The sequence below is a fragment of the Gastrolobium bilobum genome, unplaced genomic scaffold (assembly GCF_033153095.1).
Source record: "Gastrolobium bilobum isolate Gb01-03AN ecotype WA unplaced genomic scaffold, APGP_CSIRO_Gbil_v1 utg4838, whole genome shotgun sequence".
Taxonomy (NCBI): Eukaryota; Viridiplantae; Streptophyta; class Magnoliopsida; order Fabales; family Fabaceae; genus Gastrolobium; species Gastrolobium bilobum.
In genome coordinates, this window is record NW_026895468.1 from 1 (window position 1) to 19,887 (window position 19,887).

Consider the following 19,887-nt stretch of genomic DNA (forward strand, 5'->3'; position numbering starts at 1 on the left):
AGAAGGAAATCCATCAGTGGTATGAAGGAAGCAAGCCAAAGGTTAAGATGGAAAAGCCCAAGGGTAAGGAAAAGCATGTGAGGACTAAGTTTAAAGTTTCTGAGAACCCTCATCCTTATCCACATGCATATGAGTATAACCATGGCGGGACACAAATTCTGAGTAAGGGTATAGTGTCATCACTGAGCCCGAGTTACCAGCCACCATGATCACAAGGGGTACGTCAGGCTCGTGACGTTAAACAAGCGCTACTTGGGAGGCAACCCAATGAGTTTTTATTATTATTTTTATTTTATTTTATTTCCTTTCTCTTATCTGTGTTTAATTTTTCTTGTGATGTTTTATTTTCATTGTCTTTGTTTGACCATCTAGGTTTATGTTAGGGTCATTTGAACCTCTTTGGTATTTTGGGATGTAATTCTCCAGTACATTGGTCATGTTATTTTCTGTTTGACATTTCACATGTGTGTTGTTTATACTTGCGCAGCAGTATTTTCTCTGACTACTTCAGTTATTGCTGAGGACAGCAATGTTCTACATCTGGGAATTGGGGCCGCATACACGGAAATCGAGGTATCACACACAGAAAAAGGTTCAGCAGATTCATAGCCACTTCAGGGGAGTTATTTTAACCTTTCTAGTTATTTTCATTCTTATTTTTTTTTTCATTTTGGTAGAAATTTTGTGTTTTTAGTTTCATTTCCTGCTATGTGAAAGCACAGTCCTGATTTAGATGTGCTACTCAGTCAATTCCTTGGTTGAATATGAGGAAGCATTGCATGATATGCAAGATTGTCATGACATTGCGTAGAGCATGAATAGAGATTATAATTGCTCGTTTGTTTGATTTCTATGATAATGATGCTTGAAATGAAATCAAGAAGAGTCTAGTTCGATACCACAGCTTGTGAGGTTTGTGCCTATACAGTTAATTTTTTTTTTGAGAGTCCTCACTGCAGTGGTACTCTAGAACTTGATCTAATTCTCTCCAATGCATGTGTTGATTGAAGTGATAGAGGCATTTTGTTCTATTAAGCTTATGGCCAAATAGCTACCTGAGAAATCATCCATTGTTAGCCATGTTGAGCCTGAGACCAATTTTTTTAATTACCTTATTAAACTGTTTAGACCACTTCCATCAGAACTTACCTTGTTTGAGATTGAAATGTCAATAATCAAAAAGTTAGAAGTAATTGAGGTAAGCTCCACTAGAAGTTAAGCAGTTGAAAAGGAAAAGAAAAGAATAGTTCTCACATGAATATAAAGAGAAAGAAAAATAAATTGCAAAAATTGACAAGCAATGATGAAGGAAAAAGTAAGAAAAAGGAAGGAATCATGAATTCGAATAAAGAGTGGTACTGAAACTTGAATTGAGAGATGATTGAGTATTAATGAAAATGGTGTTTCAATCTCAATAATTATTCAGCTACTCTCCAAAAGATTCTAACCTTAAGCCAAGCCAAGTTATAACCTTAAGAAGCCCTTTTGATCAATCAGGCATGTGTTGATGTTCCTCATCTTTAGGAACTTGAGAAAAAGATCAAGCTTATGGTAGTACAACAACTGTGATGATGAAATGAGTGATGATGAATGACCCCAAACACTGAGTGATGAGTGAATATCAGTCTTGTGAGGGGTAATCAAGTTAGACTCTGATGTTTGAATGTAGTTGATGAACATCATCTTAAGTTTGACGTGGAAATCATTCATGCTTAGTATAGTGATCTTTATGATTGTCTGTGCAATGTTGTGCTTGATTGATTGAACCTTTCTTCCCATGCTTAAATTCTGTTTATTGCTGAGGACAGCAACATCTAAATCTGGGAATTGTTTGATGTGCGTCTAGCATATGATGTTTTCTAACTTGAAAGAAGCAAGGAATTAATCATAAATGAGTGAAAATAGTCATTAAATGCAAGAAATATTGATTATTCCTTCTTAATCATGTTCTCACTCAAGTTATATGTTTAAATAGCAGGAAACACCGCAAAAAGGAGCAAAAACGGAGAAACCAAATTTCCCGCTGGCGCACGACGCGCGGAGGTTGGCGCACGGAGCGCCAAACTGGCGCACAGGGCGCGGTACTTGGCGCACGGGGCGCCAAATCGACGATTTGCTTCTGTTTCGGTCGCGCACGAAGCGCGGGATGTGGCGCACGACGCTCCAACCTGGCGCCCGGAGCGCGGGAGTTGGCGCACGGAGCGCGGGACTGGCGCACGGCACTCCAGAGTTGACGCCCGGGGCGCCGTTTACAGATTCAGCTTCTGTTTCTCCCAAGTTTGGGGCGCCAGGCTTGGCGCCCCGTGCGCGGGCGATATATTTTTAAGTGCGAATCAGCTAAAATAAGGCCCAATTGGAGTGCAAAGGGAAATAGGTTTTCCCAAAACCTAATAAAAGGATCAAAAACATAAGAAGAAGGAATTTTTGGAGGATCAAGGAGAGGAAAACAACAAATAGAGCAGAGATTCCTTGGAGCTTCTCGGAGATTCAAGGGTTCGATCGATCAAGACGGAAGATCTTCATCTTCCCTTTCTCTTCTAGGTTTTAAATGCTACTCTCTTTTATTGTTATTTTGTCAGACATGAACATGTCTGGCTAGTTTTATCATTGTGGTAAGGGTCACAACCCTTGATGTGAACCCCTTGTACCTTGGTTGAAATTTACGTTTATCTATTTTAATTGAGTTTATCTTTTCTTGTTCTTCATTTATAATTCTATTGGAACTGATCAATCTAGTAGGATTGCGAGGGTTAGGGTTTTCGATAGGGATGTTGGAATTCTAATTCCTGACAAAGAATAAGATAACTGTTCATGTACGCACTAGGGATAGGCTACATGAACAGCGAACGTTAAAGGTTCATTGATTCTAAGGGTTAACTCGAAAAGGGATTTCTAAGGGATTAGGATTCTAATAGAGTTGACTAGGTTAAGATCACTAAGGGATTAGGGCTTAACTAATCATATAAAAGATGATGAATTGTTCGATCAATTGAATAGGTAAATGTAAACGTAATCCAAGTTGCAAGGTGGGGATCGGAAAGGTGTTTGTTTCTCTTACCGCAATATTTTCTCAAATACTTTCCCAATCCTTAATCTTTTGTTCTTGCATTCTGAAAACACTTTTGGAATCATTTACATTTTTACTTTAATTATTTTAGATTGTTTCATGAACTACAATCATTCTCAACCTATTTTGATTAATCCAACAAGAGAGGAATAGTTATAACAACTTAGGTGCCTCAATCCTCGTGGAGACGATACTCTACTCACTCTTTATTACTTGGTACGATCGGTGCACTTGCCGATTTTACGCATCACAAGGCAGAGGAGGAGGCTGGTCAACAGCTCCACTCACGTAGAAACAAAGGGAAAATACCCTAGGATCATGTGTCATTAGCTATATATAGCTACTTAAGTTTTAAACGCACAGTATTAGCACTAATAGCTACGGTAAGCATTTTAATCCCAAACTTAGGATTCTGAACCTACTCATTTTTCTAAGATTTATCATATTTTTATTTTATTTTTCGCAACACTTTTCCGGTACGCGCTTTTTCATAGCCAGTATCAGTTCTGGCACCAGTTCTCATTATTTTGACTTGGAACTTGTTTTACATGTCCTCTATATTATTCTAGTTATATTGATGCACTTATTATAATTTTCTGGGATACTTCTTCGGTACGCATTTATACCAAGTAGCACAACCGGTATCTGCACTTTTCGTCAGAAAAGCGACTTTCAGCATTATTACTCACTTACCATATTTATTTAAGCCTTATGATAATTATTAGGGTCAATTATAGATTTATTTCCTAATTCTCACATTTATTTAATTAATTTCCTTAATTAACGGTGCAGGTTCTTACATGTTTAAACTCAGTTTTGCTATGCTTGACTGATAGATGATATGCCTCCAGTATATATATGATTTTAAGCCAATAGAGAAAGAATCTTGATCAATCATGAATAAAAAGGGCTATAATTGCTATTATATTGATAAATGCCAATCAGAGATCGTGTCACTGATTTTCTTATAATTTTGTAGGAAAACAGGAAAAAAAGAAGCTCAAACTGGAAGCACTAGTCTGAAGCCCCACGCTACTGGCGCGGCTATGGCGCTGTCAGCGCCAGCATCACTTTCCAACACAGAACCACCACGCTACTAGCGTGGAACTGGCGCTGTCAGCGCCAGCCATTTTTACCAACCGCGCTATCAGCGCGGGACTCACGCTAGTAGCATGAAGCTACTTAATCCAGAACAACAGTCTCACGCCATCAGCGCCAATCTGGCGCTTGTAGCGCGTGAGGCACATGGTAATTTTTATGCTTATCTCAGACTGTATCAAAGGAGATTGGATTTAAGATACGATGATGATATGATCAAGATTTCTAGACAAGGGCACAAAGTCTATAAATAGAGACTAAGAACCCAGAGACAGACATCTTTTGCTGGAGAGACTCGTGAGCGCAGAGAATTGAGAGAATTCTTGGAGACTCGCGCTGGAGATTAGGATTCCAACGGAGTTGAAGACTGAAGACCATTGATCTTTCATCTTCTTCTTCTTTACTGCATTTATGAACAATTTTTATTCTTTTAATTTGTTTAAGTCAGACATGAATATGTCTGGCTAACTTCTTATTGTAGTTGGGATCACGGACCTGATGTGAATCCTTTATATTTCCTATACTATTTTTATAAGTTAATTAGTTTAGTTTGTTTTATTCTGCCTGTGTTAATTTTTCCATATCCTAATTAGAACTGATCACTCTAGTTATAGGGCTTTGAGGGTTAGGGCTCACAATAGACATATTGGGATTTTAATCTGGACAAGAGTAGAATAACAATTTGTGCATGACCTAGACATAGGCTTACATAGATTGCAGACTTTTAATTCTTTTGTTCAATGCTTATTTCAAGAAGGATTACTAGGAGGCTAGGATTCTAATTGGGTTAAAGGGTTGAAATCACTAACACATTAGGGTTCAACTAATTTATAGGGAAATAATGAATTGTCTGAGCAAAAAAATTAGTTAATTATAAAATACAATATACGAATATAAAGGAGGATCAGAGATGAAGTGCATCCTGGCTACAATCTTTTTACAATTTTTAATTAATTTCATAATTTCTTGACACTCTTGATATTCTTGCACGCGTTTGAATTCATTGTTTTTAAAATTCCCTTTTTAAAATTACAACAGCCAATCACGTTCACAATCCAAACAATTTTCTTTTCCAATTAAAAAGGGAATAGTTAAAATTAATCATTGGTGCATTAATCCTCGAGGGAACGATCTTTACTTATCACTTTTATTACTTGAAACGAACGGTATACTTGCCGATTTCGCAACAATAGATCTAATGCTGTGATTTTATGACCCATTTTCTTTCGGGACTGCTTAACTAGATGTTTGTTCTAAAACTATATTGTTTTTAAATATGTCTGATCAATTATGGAAAGATTTACTGTCTGAGTCTTATATTGATGATTCATTGAGCTCAAATTTTATACTTTTGCATTTTTTCCTCTATTTTTAAATTAGTATTGCCGAGAACAACAATGAGTAAATCTGGGAATAATTGATAAGTGTCTTAAGATACAAAATAGATTAAATAATGATGAATATGATCAAGAACATAGTGATAAATAATGAATGCAAAAGATTATAGGATTTAATAATTGGATATGATTACGACCCTTTTTTATATTGTTTCAGGTTTAAAATAATAAACCACAGTATTGATGGATAAAGAAAGTTGGAAGAGATAAAGATCAAGTTAAATGAAGACTAATCAACATTATTATGTGCTCGCTGGCTTGCTTGCTTGAGCGAGAAAGTCCAGCGAGATAACCCTGAGAAGCCCTAATTCAGCCTTTGCTCACTGGCTTGCTCGCTTCAGACCAGCGAGGATGTTATTTCTTCTCGCTTTCTCTCGCTCTCAGTCTCACTCCAGCGAGCAACATGGGTGAGAATATCGTGTTTTCTCGTCGAGTAGCTCGCTTCAGTGTGATACTCAGCGAGCGTTGACCTAGTTAAAAGCCCATGATTATTTCTTTAAAAAGACACATTTAGGATTATTTTGAGGTATTCATTTTCGGCCAGAAACCTAAGGAGAAGGCAAAGGAGAGCTTTTGGAGAGGAGAAGGAGGATGAACGACTCAAGACTTCACCAAGGATCATCTTTAATTCAGTTTTATCATTATAGGCTAGTTTTCTTTATATAGTTAGGGTGAGATGGAACCAATGAGTTCCTAAGACTGTTTATGTTTTCTTGTAATTGATATTCATAATTTGAGTTATGCAATTAATCTGTTTTAATTTTGAATTTTTTTTTTATAACATAATTTTGAATTTTTATACACTAGAGTCTTGTACGATAATACGAATATTGACGTCTTGATTCCGATTGATTAATTGCTAGGGTTTGTATGATCTAGTGTTGCGATTTTGACAAGTATACCTATTGTTTCAAGTAATAAAAGTGTAAGTAGAGTATCGTCCCACGAGGATTAATGCACCAAGTACTATTCTCACTATTCCCTTTAATTTGGACAAATCAATTTGATGTAGAGAATAATTGAATTAAAATAAAATGAAAAGTAATTGTAAAAACAATCAAGAACATTGAAGAATGATTAAAGAATTATAATAAAGAATTGTAGCTAGGTATACTTCACCTTTGATCCCCCTTATTAATCTAAGTTAATTCTTATAATCAATTATTTCAATTGTTCAAACAATTCATCTTCTTTAAATTAATTGGTTAAACCATACTGTCTTAGTGTATTTAACCCTTTAATACAATTAGAATTCTAATGTCTTAGTAATCCCTCTTGAATTAAGCATTAAGTTCAATGAATTAAGAAGTCTGCAATTCATACAAGCTTATGTCTAGATCATGCACAAATTGTTATTTTACCCAAGTCTGAATTAAAATCCAAATATGTCTATTGTGAGCTCTAACACTCAAAGCCCTATAAGAGTGATCAGTTCTAATAAAGATATAAAATTTCCATTCAAGGTAAAATAAAACTAATTGAAATAAAAGAATTATAAAAATAATTTAGATATCAAAAGGGTTCACATCAGATCCATGACCCTAACTACAAAAGAAAACTAGCCAGACATAGCTGGCTTAAATAAAATAAAGAAATAAAAAGAAGAAGAAGAAGTCATGAAGAAGAAGAAGAATCAATGTTGTTCAATTTCCTTCAAGCATCTCTCTCTGAAAATCTCCATCTCCCGCTCTTGCCTCCTCCTCTCTTTGTTGTAGAATGTGTCAACCCCCTTTGTGTTTTCAAGAGTTTCTTTTTTATAGTGATGAAATCATATCTTTTAATTTTCCATAATATCTTCAATGGAATCTTCACTAGAATCTTCAATCATATCTTTAATCCAATCCTTCAAATCTTTCCTTTTATATTTAAAGGAAAACTTTCCTTAAAAATATTCAAGGGAAGATTCAATAAGATCTTCAATGAATTATATGATTCAGAAATCTAAAGCAAATCTACTTGAGCTCTCCAATTTATCTCTTTAATGAGTTAAAAATTACAGCAAAATATAAAAAAATTTATGAGAATATTACTGAGAATAAAATAACACTTTAATTATAATTATCATAACTTTTAATTATTTTTAAATTAATTTTATGCTTATATTTACCTTTAATATATAATAAATTGGAGACTCATCATCTAGTCATAAGCTTACAAATTCTATGGCTTTATGGTTCTTGCTTTTAATGCTTGCTCTAGGATAAACTTCTAAGGTATTAGGGTTTTGAATAAAGTAAAGGATTAAATCACCAAGGGATTGTGGGTTTTAATTAATTTATAAAGAAGTCGATAACTCAATTTTGAATATTGATTGCATGAAAGGGTAGATTTGTTATGAAGACGTTGGGGAAATCAAATCCCTAGCTACGCTCTTGCATATTAAATTTCAACTCGTTATTCCGTTTTTTTTTGCGTTCTTATTCTTAGCCTTGAAAATTAAAAAAATAGTTTTAAATTTCTATTTTTATTAAACCAACATCATATTCTCAAAAACTCCAAGATCAATCCAACTTTGGTTATATAAATAAGTTATTGTTTGATACCTCAATCCTCGTGGAAACGACAACTCCACTCTTTTCACTATATTACTTGTACGACTGGTGCATTTGTTGTGATCGTAATATGCAACTTCTCTAATGTGTTCATTAATAATTGTTTTGAGCACTTAGAATAATGGTGCTTCAAGTGAATTCTACCATTCCATGATATTATGGGTCAATTACTCTAGATAAAATCCAAGTGGTTTGTGTAATATTTAAAATATATATAATAATAATAAATAAAATAAAAATATCTTAGATATTTATAAAAATAATGATTAGATTCCTTAGATCTTTATAAACGTAATGATTTAGATTCCTTAGATTTTTATAAAAGTAATTATTAGATTTCTTAGATATTTATAAACGTAAAGATTAAGATTCCTTAGATATTTATAAAGGTAATGATTAGATTCCTTGGATTTTTATAAAAAGTAATGATTACATTCCTTTTTGAAAATCTATATAAACCCCCCCAATAAAAACTTAAGCGTAAGAAGAAGAAGAAGAAGAAGAAGAGAGAGAGAGAGAGAGAGAGAGAGAAGGAAAGAAAGAGAGAGAGGAAGAGTAAGGGGAAGAAGAAGAAAGAAGGAAAAAGGGAAAGAAAGAAGGAAAAAGAGAAAGAAAGAAAGAAAAAGAAAAGAGAAGGTAATATTGGAAGTAAACAACTCATTCTCTCATTTACTTTTAAAGTTAATTTTTAGATATTTTAGAAAGCTATGTTGGTTTTGTTGTTATCTATGTTATATTTAAAGTTGGTATTTTAAAGTTATTTCTTTAAAAGTTGTGAAGATGCCGTTACTCTGCCAAAAATATTTTATGAATACTTTCTACTCTTTTACTTTATTTTCTATATTTAACTTTGTGAATTTGATGAATTTACTTATATTAGATATGAGAATAGTCTTGAATCAAGATTATAGAAATTAAAGAATTTCTTTGGTACCAAACGAATACTAATGGAATATGTAATCTTTTACTGAATGATTCTGATGTGACTGACCCACGAGGGAATCAGAATGGTTATAGAGTAAGGGACGATTTATCATGGCTTGAGCTCCGCCATACAAAACTTTCACATACAGAACCCATAGAATTTGGGTGCTCCAGAATTGAACATTAGTCATTTCAGTTAAAGAGTACACGTTCTTATATATGTTTGTATCTAGAATCCACAAGGTTTGGGTAGAACCCACAAAGGTTTGGGTATAGTTGAATGAAGAACCCACAAAGGTCTGGGCTTATATTTATTGTTTATGATATTATTTTCATATTATAAATTTATTTTGTGAGAATGATATTTTTCACTAAAGTGGCTGGATTGGTTATAGTTCGAAAACCTCAATATTATTGAGATTTATCTCACGTGTGTTTGTTTTTATTTCAGAGTAAACAGGCCAGTATGTGTAGCTTTGGAGTAGGATAAAGCACTATGGTTAAAGACTTTGAAGACTATACAGAGTTTAGTGGAGCAAATTAATAGAAAGAAAAATGTTTCTTTTCACTTTAGACTATGATGTATTTATGATGTAATAGTGAACTTGACTTTTGTATAATTAGATTTTAAGGATATTTATCATATGTCTTATTTCATTTTCGCTGTGTTAGAATTTCATTTAAGAATTAATGTGATATCCTCTATGCTAGTCAGTTGTGGAGGATGTTACAGTTTGCAACTTCCATTATTCTATACTTGAGCTAACAATAGTGGCAGACCCAAGAATTTTTATGATAAGGGGAGAAAAAAATGTATTATATTTATAAATAAAAGTATTTACAATACAATATAGTCCTAATATGAAACTTTTTATAAAGAAATTTATTACAAAAATGAAGATCACTTCACTTAACTCGTACACTATGTGTTTTAATATTGTTAAACTCTTGTATAATTGAATCCGTGCTAAAACTCAAAACAATTTCTTTTTTAATGAATGTAATCAAAGAATCATCAAAAAATTAATTTTCCATTCTATTTTGAAACCTGTTCTTGATCATATTTATATATGAGAAAGCTCTCTGTAGTTGCTATAGAAGGCAAACATTAAGCAACATCTTTTTTTTTTTTGGGTACATAAAAAAAGATGAAGACACATATTTAGTTCGAGAATACTCTAACCAAGATGGAAACACATCAAATCAAGAAGAACAAAAATGACATCGCTTTTTCTCTGGCCTAGACAAAGGATAATTTTGAAATTTATACTAAAAAAAATCGAGTTTAAGATAAACAAGACCAATAAATCATCTTGCACCAAATTTTGGTTATTTATTTTTTGTATCTTAGGACTCATATATATGATAAATCAAAGCCATTAGAGATAAATAGGATCAACAGCAAAAATTGAAAGCCATTAGAGATAAATAGGATCAACAGCAAAAATTGAAAGTGTAACTTATACCGATGTAAAATAATTCTTAACCGTATATATATATTTAAAGTGATATAACACATGGAAATGATCTTTTTTTGATTTATTGTTTTAAAAAATAAAGTATTTAAAAAAAATTAGTATAACAATGTTATTTCTTCAGGTATATTATTATTTTTAATTATTGAGGGTGTTACACTGGCCTCAATGCATACCACATTTCCCTCCTGTGTCAATTCTTATTTCCTAATTTTTAAAAATAAAATTAAAGAAATATGAAACTTATTTTAACTAACTGGATATTATAATCCTAGATTTGACGTTATAACTTGATACACATATAAAAGTAACAACCTTATGTGAGCATCCGCTTCCCAACCCCAAATACAGTAAATTAAAGGGTTTTATAATTATCATTCAACATGAGAATTCAAAATTTTCTACCCACCTTTCGATTTTCGTGCTGATATGGGTCTTACATATAATTTTTTTTAACACATAGGTCCCACATGTTTTTTATCTTTACAACAGGAGAATTGAATTCTCATTTAACATGAGAAAATCAAACTCCTAAATTAAAATACCTAAATTGAATATTAGAGAGAAGTACAAAAGAAAGATGGTAAGATTTAGTCAAAACGAAGTACACGTGAGGTCAAATTGGAAGCACAATATATCTAAGAACTAAAAAGCACTTAATTCCATGCAAAGAAATTCAGCTCAAGTATCCATTCTCACTGAGGAGCCAGTTGGTATTAATTGATTTTTAAAAATTAACCATGTTTTGTGTGTGGATAAATATTGATAGCTAGGCTGTAATTATAGGTGTAAATGGGCTGAGCAACTTATAGGAGTCCAAGGTTTAGCTTGTTCAAGCTTTAAAAAAAGCTTATTCGACAAACAAGCTCAAATCTAATTTAATTAAACTTGACTTGAAAGTCCATGAGCTGACATAATATATCATTATATAAAATAATATATTTTTATATCACTGAATCATTAATTCTACCTTTTTAACTCTATTTTTTTATTATTGTCTACTAACATTTTCTTACGGTCACAATTTACAAACAAGGTCTCTGACTATTGATCTCTCATTTCCTCCACGGCTTTACGCCAATCTTCTACTTAACTCAACCTACTAGATAGCATAAAAGATGTAATTATATATGAACTTAGTGGGTTTTATAATTATTTTTTCTATGACGAAGGAATACCGAATTTGATAAGTTTATAGTCTCAATATTTGAACGTATATGTGGATTTGAAAAAAATATATTTTATTATTATAAATAAGTCAAATCAAATCTAAAATTTAACTTGTATCAAGCTAATAGGTTAAGTCAAGTTCAAAATATTTTTCATAGGCTTAGACTCGGCTCAGCTTAGTTATTTCTATTGTTGCAACACCTATAATTTAGTGTTTGTCCCGACTAAATTCTTTTGGCACGACTGGCTGTCCCGGTACTGTCCATCCTCAACTCCAGTTGAGCTGTAATTTCTCGAGTTAGGTTGAACCTTTTTGTAAGGGCAAAAACCATTTTCTTGGAAAGCATATTTAATGAAGTCAATTAGATTTTGGTCACGTGATAGAGAATATTGTCTTTCCTTTTCTCTGCTTGTTTTCTTATATAAAATAATTGAATACAATGAATTGATATGTTAGCTCAGAAGCCTTGATATCCTTCTCTCTCAAATCTCTATATAACTGATAAATTCCATGCACCGTCATCAGAATGGAAGAATCAATTCCACCACCTAATGTTAGACACCCTGAATTGTGTTCTACAGTGTAAGATAATACATTGATTTTCGACGGTACCAATCCCAAATGCATAAAAGGGTCGTTGCATTGCATCTGATTTGATAAATGGGTCACTCCTCACCAAGATTATGATTGATTGAAGATGCAAAGTGATACTGCATTATATATATATATATATATATATATATATATATATATATATATATATATATATAATATACAGAAAATGTTATATTTACAAATTTTTGTTTACAAACTCTTACAAACTACATTAATTATGACCGTCATATCAAGAGTATATGTAAGTATGACCGTCATATCGAGAGTATATGAACGGTCATACTTAGTGTAATTTAAAAAAAAATTGTAAATGGATCATTTATTTATATATATATATATATATATATATATATATATATATATATGAAAAAACATTTCTCCGGCAACTTGAGATAAGTTTATCTCCGGCCAACCCAAAATGACGTCGTTTTATTTATTTATTTCCTTATCTTAATTGATTCACCTTTGAATGGTTATGATTCTCTTCTTCTCTCTCTTTCTTTATTACCATTGATCATTCTTTGTATGATTATGATTTAGTAGCCGGAGATAAAGTTATTTACGGGAGCTTGAGAAATGATAAGCTCATATATATATATGGGGCAGGATCATCTTACACTGGTGTAAGAATAACAAGTCTTACACCAAATCTTAACCATTGATTTTCTGCATCTAACGGTTAAAATTTATTAGGTCTCACTCATTAATTAATTTTTAATTCCCAATAAATATCAACCGTTAGATGCACGGAAATCAACGGTTGAGATTTGGTGTAAGACTTGTTATTCTTACACCGGTGTAAGTTGATCCTATCTCTCTCTCTCTATATATATATATATATATATATATATATATATATATATGGGTTTTATAAGAGTTATGTTGTAGGAAAAGTGATTGTGTTATGTTATAGAGATTTGTTTTGCGTGCCGAAGTTTTTTTTTTTTTTTTGCTGCGGGCCCCACAAAATGTTGTGTGTGTAGAAAAATTTTTGTGGTCATGTTAAATGATAGATGATAAACCCTATATATATATATATCGGTTAAAGATGCAAAATCTGCTCAACTGAATGTGTTTTTTTTTTTTTTTTTGGGTACATAACTGAATGTGTTCTTTGATTCAATATTACACACATCTTTCCACGTGCTAAAATGGTTCAAATCCTAACGCACTCCAGCAATGCTGCAAAAGAGGAAATTCAACAAAATTCACTAACCTTTGCATACCCAACCCGAGTTCTCTTTCTTATTAGTTTCAATAATCCATACATAAAAAGAGCCCATCTACTCTGGGTAAGGCCCAACTACAAACGATCACGATGTAAAATTTAGAATTGAAAATATTGTTATTCGTTGTTCAAAAAACAAAAAAATATTGTTATTCAAGACAAATATTGTTACTTTTATGTACCAGCCTTCATGATTGGTTGTTCATTTTTTGTCCCGGTCATAATTGTTAATTTATACTTACTGTTCTACCATCGTATACCAATTTATATACCCACATGGCTTCCCGTTTGCTAATGATTTGGTTTAGTTATGTGAATTTCATTAACGGGTTTTTTATTATTCAAATTTCTTTATTAGTATTTTATTTACTGATGCAGACGCTGTGCGAAGCTTTATTTATGTTAATGGTGGTATTAATTTAAAGTGTTCCAATCTAGTCAAGGAGAAAAGAGTTAGTCCAGGCAAGGGATGAGTCCCAATTTTTTTTTTATCCACCCATTCATCGAAATTAATTCGATTTGACGAGGTACGATTCAAACTTGTCCTGTCCGAACTCAAATTGTTTATGAAATTTTAACACAGCTGTATTTTCAATGACTCGAACTTGAGATCATTGATTAAGCTGGAATAACCTTTTACCAATTGATCCATTTATTTGGTGGTGAGGCTGAATTTTCTTTTACTTGTTATGTTTATATATGCTAGTATATTCAACTAGTTATTAATGTAAATATTTCATTAAGATTTATAGGTAGTTATTATAAATTTATAATACAATCTTCTCTTTTGCCATGACATTATGCAAGTACTACTACACTACATGATTTTGAGGAACTTGTCCTACCAGTAACTAACGCATACCTACTCGTAACAGGTTATATTTGTTGTGTTTATTAACAATAGAAAAATATTTGTCTTTTTAAAAGATAATTATTTTTTAATTAAAATTAATGTTTTTTTATTTGAAATTTAAATTAAAAAAAAAATTCACTTTTTCTTTCATAATTTTCATTGTATATCTTTTTCTCTCACTTAGAATAACATAATTGTATATTATTTAAACGAACAAACACCAAATCTATTAACAATACTAAAATTACCAATTCAGCTGTAACTGAAATTGTTCTTCTTTGATACAGGCTTCATTTGATCCTTCATGGTACTGCAAAGGTGAAGGAATTGATCAGCACGACAGCACAAATATGACCACCGCGGAGCGCAGTAGTAAGCAGGTATATCTTCTGTTGTCATGGAGTATATGATTTTATTACGTAGAAAATTATCTTAAAATCGATAAGGTAGAATGCGCCTCTTCTTAAGTTTGTGCTCATGCAACTACTTAATTTTCCGTAGTTATACTAAATTTTCCGGGGATATACTTTTTCAGAGTACTAAGTTTGTATGGAATAAAATTTAGATCATAGAGCTCACAAGTTTTTTGGTTGCATCTGTTGCTGGGTCTATCATGGGTAAACAACCATCTTAAAGATTTTTTTCTTAAATAATTCAATCTTTAAATATTTGTTGTAATATATGCTACTTAAATATAGATTATCGTTGAAAAAGTTGAGGCTAGCTTGTGTTAATCATTTCTGAAAGTGGGGGTTTAAATATTGTAATATACGCTATTCGAATAGAAATTAACATCGAAAAAGTTGAGGTTAGGCTTGTGTTAATACTGTTATGAATTGGGGGTTTAAATTTTGTGATATTTTTTTACCAAAATAGTAACATTGAAAAAGTTCAGCCTCGACTTGTGTTAATATTGTCTAAAAGTGAGGTTTAAATATTGTAATATACGCTACACAAATAGAAACTAAACGTTGAAAAAATGTGGCTTGGCTTGGCTTGTGCTAATATTGTCTGAAAGTAGGAGTTTAAATATTGTACTATACAATAGTCAAATAGAAATCAACGTTAAAAAAGTTGAGGCTAGGCTTGGGTTAATACAATCTGAAAGTGGCGGGTTTTAATATTGTAATACGAGGTAGGTTCTTTGACATTAGTGTCAAATTTGAAGTTTGACATCTCATCTGAGAGCTGTTAGATAAAAAAAGATCAATGAATTTACGTATTTATAAATTAGAGTCGTTGATCTTTTTTGATTTAATGACTTTTAGATGAGATGTCAAATTTTAAATTTGACACTGATAACAAATGATACTATCTCTTGTAATATATGCTACTCAAATAGAAAATTAAGATTGAAAAAATTAGGGGACCTTCCAAAGGTGTGACCTTTGTTGCCGTCGGCCTCCACCTCCATGACCACTCTATTTAGGAACTAGGGTTTCAGTGTGTTTCATTTACTCCTAAGGCTACCAGTCCGTGGGCCATTATGCAAGCCCATTTGTTTTTTTCTTCTTCTTTAATTTAAATGGGCTGATTTCTTTTGGTTGGATTTAAAACTTTAGATGGGTCAATTGATAACATGGACTTGTCTTCAAGTTAAATAAATAGGTGAATAAGACCTGTTGTTATTCTTAATTTTCGGTATTTGTCTATTTTACATTATGTAGCTTGTGTATTTGTTAGTGTGATGTGATAAATAAACATAAAAATTAAATGTAGTAAATAAACAAATTATGTTATTTGTTTATTTATTTATTTATTTTTCAACCCATTCAATGATCTGCAATACTGATTGTATGGTTCACCATCCTCAATGTTGCATGTTTTATAAGGGTACACGTATAGCTACACTATTTTATATAATGTGCAATGTGGATTCATTTTTTAAATATAATTATTTTCTCCCAAAATTTCAAAAATCAAATAATCTATCTAAAAGATTTATTCTAAAATATCCAAGCAAAGATTTATAACATTGTTTATATGGTTCTCATTCTCAAATGTTGTAAGTTTTGTAAGAATTTACGTGAGTAACCTTAAATTCTAAGCAATAATGGATTCTTTTTCAAAAAAATAATGATCTATTCCAAAATTATTTTTTTTTCAAATTAAAATTAACTTACATGCAAATATTTTCTACAGAACGACATAACTTTGAGTTCCCTATCGCACCGAAAGAAATGTCAGAGCGGAATGCTTCCCTTCAAGCCCAAAAGTAAATTTTCAAAAAATTAGTTTTTTTTTTTCAATAATCAATTTTATTTAATTTTTGAGGTGAAATAAATATTTAAAATCTTATCAATAATTTGTACAATTAATTTAAGGTAACTTTTTTTTAAATAGACGATGTGGAATCCTAACACCTTCCCTATTCGTAATCTATTCCTGAATTTTTTTCTGTTATAAAAAATCAACTTTCTTAAACAAAATGGATTTTTTCAACCTTTTCCCCAATAAATCTTATGACGACTCCATTATTTTTAATTTTTATTTTTTACCATTACGGCGCGATCTAGACGTGACATTGTGAAAGTGGGGGTTTGAATAATGTGATATGTGCTACGAAAATAGAAACTAACGTTGAAAAGTTGAGGCTAAACTGTGTTAAACTGGCAGAAAGTGGGGTTTTTTAAATATTGTAATATTTGCTACGAAAATAAAAAATTAACGTTGAAAAAGTTGAGGCTAGGCTTGTGTTAATACTGTTTGAAAGTGAGAGTGTAAATACCATTTGATTGATGATAGAATTCATGTTATGTTTTTAAGAAATTGGTGATTAATGTCATGCCTAGCCTGTGAAATTGATTGATGGTTGCATAAATGTTGTTTGAAGAAATACACCAACTTGATAAATGGTTGAAAGCAACTTGTTTGAGGAAGTGTGTGAGCTACTCTTCCCTCGAATTTCTAGATTACTAATTTTGTATCACTCGGTCTATGGTCTTATGGCTCAAAAAATGATCTGTATCTTGCTTCCTTTATGGCTTGAATGAAATCTTTATAATTAATGTCCGTATTTAGGAATGGTTAGACAGCAGGGCAGATTAATTTGTCAAGTAGCTGGTTAAAATGATAAATCTCTTCAATGTGTATAGTTGAAATTAAGGATCATAACATGAATGCTGTTAATTTAGAAGTTATTTTTCTGGCTGAATGTTGTAGCGTTCACCATTCATTTTTTACTCTCTTCACCCTTTTTCTTTTAAAGTCGATAATTACGGCCTGTTAGATGGAAGCCCTTAACCCCATATTCTTGCTTTGGTTTGATATGTGAGTAATGAGAATTCCAAGTGTGGATAGTTTAGTTGTTCTAACCTTCCTTATTAGCATAGTTTAAATCTGTGCTATTCAGAAACGTAGGTTTGTTAGGATAGCGGATCCTAATTGGAAATCTTCGAAAGGAGCAAATGAACAATGGAAGAGAAACAGAGAGAATAACAAACAAGAACTGTATATTTCAATTGATGAATCTCATGACACATTTTAGTTCCATTATATGTCACGCCTCCTAATAACCGTGTAACAGAATTGGGAAAACAAACACGTAAGCTGCAAATTACAATTAAAGACAGACACGTAAGCTATGAATGCAATGAAGGTTCACACTCTAAAAGCAATACTAACAGAAATGACTTGGGCTGATTACATATTACACAATGTAATCTGAGGCCCAAGATGGAGCCCCAACAATTCTTTTAGTTTTAGGAATCTCCACCGTAACATTGCCCCTTTCTTCAATAGGAACCTTGTCCTCAAGGTTCAGCTGTGGCAGGGAGAACTCTGGATAGAACTTGAGGATGTCCTCTTCAAACTCCCAAGTAGCATCTTCTGGGAGAGAATCAGTCCATTGAATCAACCATTGGTGACGAGTTCCTTGCATATCTTTTATAACACAAGACATCAATGCTGCCAATGGGACTTGGACAGGATGATTCTCCTTGGTAAGATCAGGCAAGGGAACAACAGTAGCAGTAGCAGCACCCTTAAACGGCTTGAGAACAGATATGTGGAAGGAAGGATGGATGCGACAGGTATCAGACAAGCCAACTTGATAGGCTACAGGGCTCAGAACTCGAACAATAGGATAAGGACCATAGTACCTCTTGGAAAGTTTATGGCATTGTCTATGAGCTAAAGTGATCTGTCTGTAAGGTTGTAATTTGACCAAGACCAAGTCACCAACTGACAACGTGATATCCTTCCTGTGTTTGTCCGATTGGACCTTCATTCGATTCTGTGCACTCTGCAAGTGTCCCTTAAGGCACCTCAGTAACTCATCACGATGGCTCAGGTTTGCATCAACAGCTTCAACCCGAATTGACCCTCTAACATAGGAAGGAATCATGGAAGGAATTTTTCCATATAAGGCTTGGAAAGGGGTCATCCCAATGGATAAATGAACAACAGTATTATAGTGATATTCAGCCCACCCTAAAAACAATGCCCACTTATTGTTTTCATCATGGCAAAATTCCTTGAGGTACTGCTCCAAGTAGCGATTGGTGACTTCAGTTTGGCCATCTGTCTGGGGGTGGTAAGAAGTGCTGGTCCTCAAGCTTGTGCCACTGAATTTGAAGAGTTGAGTCCAAAAGTGGCTCAAAAAATGGAATCCCGATAAGAAACAATGGTCTTGGGAAATCCATGAAGCTTGATGACAATATCACAAAACAATGCAGCCACCTTGGTAGCTGTGTATGGCATAGCTAATGCACCAAAATGGGAAAATTTGGTTAAACGATCAACAACCACTAAGATCACATTGAACCCCTTAGACTTTGGCAAACCAGTTATAAAGTCCAAACTTAGATCCTCAAAAACATCATTTGGGATGGGTAAGGGTTGTAGCAGTCCTAAAGGAGGAGAAGTCGTGGTTTTAATCATCTGGCAAGTGCAGCACTTTTCCACAAAATCATGAACATCTTTTCTCATACCCTTCCAATAGAAGGAAGCTGAAAGTCTGAGAAAGGTTCTGGAAATGCCAGCATGACCTCCAATAGGAGTAGAATGTGCTTCTTGCATAACTATATCCTTCAATGCAGAGGCAGCTCCCAACAAATATCGGGTCTTATGGTATAAAATACCATCTCTCTCACTTATATCAGAACTCAGTAATTCATTATTACACAGCTTTTCCCGAATGGCTAAGAGCTCAGGATCAGAAATATTTTCATCTTTAATCTGCTGCAGCAAGGGAAAAGAAACTTCAGAAAGCAATACTAAATTCATACCTGGTTTCTCACCTTCAAAACATCGAGATAAGGAGTCAGCAACCACATTGGTTGCACCTAGTTTATATTCAATGCTAAAATCATATCCCAACAACTTGCAAGCATATCGTTGTTGTTCAATGGTCTGCACAGTCTGTGTGAGAAGTTCCTTTAAGCTTCTATGATCCGTGCGAATTATGAACTTGGAACCAAGCAAGTAGTGCCTCCACTTCTTCACGGATTCAGTTAAAGCATAGAGTTCTCTAACATATGTAGAAGCTACCCTCATCCTTGGCCCAA